Source organism: Oculina patagonica, chromosome 9 (assembly GCF_052425735.1).
Source record: "Oculina patagonica isolate OP01 chromosome 9, crgOcupat, whole genome shotgun sequence".
Classification (NCBI taxonomy): domain Eukaryota; kingdom Metazoa; phylum Cnidaria; class Anthozoa; order Scleractinia; family Oculinidae; genus Oculina; species Oculina patagonica.
Genome location: NC_135766.1, coordinates 19,329,669 through 19,332,961, shown reverse-complemented (window position 1 = coordinate 19,332,961; position 3,293 = coordinate 19,329,669).

The window sequence follows — 3,293 nt, the reverse complement described above, 5'->3', positions numbered from 1 at the left end:
GAAACCCAAAATCCCCTTATCTTTTTGTGCTGTTGTCAAGACGCGGGCGACGAACGCGGGCTGCCCTCATTTTCCCGCCATTTTTCTGGCGAGTATGCAATCATCTCGGTCAGTGGCAAAAACGAGTCCGTGCGTAGATACGTCATGTAGTTAACATATAGTGGTTTGACTAAATCCCATATAAGGAATACATAGGAGAGGATACACAGCACTAAACAGCTGTACATGGCCATACAAAAGCTATACATGTCCCTACCTAGCCGTACATATCTATACACCGCTATACAAGGCCGTAAGTAGTTCTACATAGCCCTACATAGCTCTACATAGCCGTACATAACCGTACATAGCCGTACATAGCCCTACATAACCGTACATAGCCCTACATAACCGTACATAGCCCTACATAACCGTACATAGCCCTACATAGCCCTACATAGCCCTACATAGCCCTATATAGCCCTATATTGCCCTACATAGCCCTACATAGCCCTATATAGCCCTACATAGCCCTACATAGCCCTACATAGCCCTACATAACCGTACATAGCCCTACATAGCCCTACATAACCGTACATAGCCCTACATAGCCTACATAACCGCACATAGCCCTACATAGCCCTACATAGCCCTACATAACCGTACATAGCCCTACATAACCGTACATAGCAATACATAACCGTACATAGCCCTACATAGCTCTACATAGCCGTACATAACCGTACATAGCCGTACATAGCCCTACATAACCGTACATAGCCCTACATAACCGTACATAGCCCTACATAACCGTACATAGCCCTACATAGCCCTACATAGCCCTACATAGCCCTATATAGCCCTATATTGCCCTACATAGCCCTACATAGCCCTATATAGCCCTACATAGCCCTACATAGCCCTACATAGCCCTACATAACCGTACATAGCCCTACATAGCCCTACATAACCGTACATAGCCCTACATAGCCTACATAACCGCACATAGCCCTACATAGCCCTACATAGCCCTACATAGCCCTACATAGCCCTACATAACCGTACATAGCCCTACATAACCGTACATAGCAATACATAACCGTACATAGCCCTACATAGCCCTACATAGCCTTACATAGCCCTACATAGCCCTACATAACCGTACATAGCCGTACATAGCCCTACATAACCGTACACAGCCCTACATAACCGTACATAGCCCTACATAACCGTACATAGCCCTACATAACCGTACATAGCCCTACATAGCCCTACATAGCCCTACATAACCGTACATAGCCCTACATAGCCCTACATAGCCCTACATAACCGTACATAGCCCTACATAGCCCTACATAGCCCTACATAGCCCTACATAACCGTACATAGCCCTACATAGCCCTACATAGCCGTACATAGCCGTACATAGCCCTAAATAGCCCTACATAGCCCTACATAACCGTACATAGCCCGACATAGCCCTACATAGCCCTACATAGCCCTACATAACCGTACATAGCCCTACATAGCCCTACATAACCGTACATAGCCCTACATAGCCTTACATAGCCCTACATAGCCCTACATAGCCGTACATAGCCCTACATAGCCCTACATAGCCCTACATAACCGTACATAGCCCTACATAGCCCTACATAGCCCTACATAACCGTACATAGCCCTACATAGCCCTACATAGCCCTACATAACCGTACATAGCCCTACATAGCCCTACATAGCCCTACATAGCCCTACATAGCTCTACATAGCCCTACATAGCTATACATAGCCCTACATAGCCCTACATAGCCCTACATAGCCCTACATAGCCCTACATAACTATACATAGCGATACATAGCCCTACATAGCCCTACATAGCCCTACATAGCCCTACATAACCCTACATAGCCCTACATAACCGTACATAGCCCTACATAACCGTACATAGCCCTACATAGCCCTACATAGCCCTACATAGCCGTACATAGCCCTACATAGCCCTACATAGCCCTACATAGCCCTACATAACCGTACATAGCCCTACATAGCCCTACATAGCCCTATATAGCCGTACATAGCCCTACATAGCCTACATAACCGCACATAGCCCTACATAGCCCTACATAGCCCTACATAGCCCTACATAACCGTACATAGCCCTACATAACCGTACATAGCAATACATAACCGTACATAGCCCTACATAGCTCTACATAGCCGTACATAACCGTACATAGCCGTACATAGCCCTACATAACCGTACATAGCCCTACATAACCGTAAATAGCCCTACATAGCCCTACATAGCCCTACATAGCCCTATATAGCCCTATATTGCCCTACATAGCCCTACATAGCCCTATATAGCCCTACATAGCCCTACATAGCCCTACATAGCCCTACATAACCGTACATAGCCCTACATAGCCCTACATAACCGTACATAGCCCTACATAGCCTACATAACCGCACATAGCCCTACATAGCCCTACATAGCCCTACATAGCCTTACATAGCCCTACATAACCGTACATAGCCCTACATAACCGTACATAGCAATACATAACCGTACATAGCCCTACATAGCCCTACATAGCCCTACATAGCCCTACATAGCCCTACATAACCGTACATAACCCTACATAGCCCTACATGACCCTACATAGCCCTACATAGCCGTATATAGCCCTACATAGCCCTACATAGCCCTACATAACCGTACATAGCCCTACATAGCCCTACATAGCCCTACATAGCCCTACATAGCCCTACATAACCGTACATAGCCCTACATAGCCCTACATAGCCGTACATAGCCCTACATAGCCCTAAATAGCCCTACATAGCCCTACATAACCGTACATAGCCCTACATAGCCCTACATAGCCCTACATAGCCCTACATAACCGTACATAGCCCTACATAGCCCTACATAACCGTACATAGCCCTACATAACCGTACATAGCCCTACATAGCCGTACATAGCCCTACATAGCCCTAAATAGCCCTACATAGCCCTACATAACCGTACATAGCCCTACATAGCCCTACATAGCCCTACATAGCCCTACATAACCGTACATAGCCCTACATAGCCCTACATAACCGTACATAGCCCTACATAACCGTACATAGCCCTACATAGCCTTACATAGCCCTACATAGCCTTACATAACCGTACATAGCCCTACATAACCCTACATAGCCCTACATAACCGTACATAGCCCTACATAGCCCTACATAGCCCTACATAACCGTACATAGCCCTACATAGCCCTACATAACCGTACATAGCCCTACATAGCCCTACA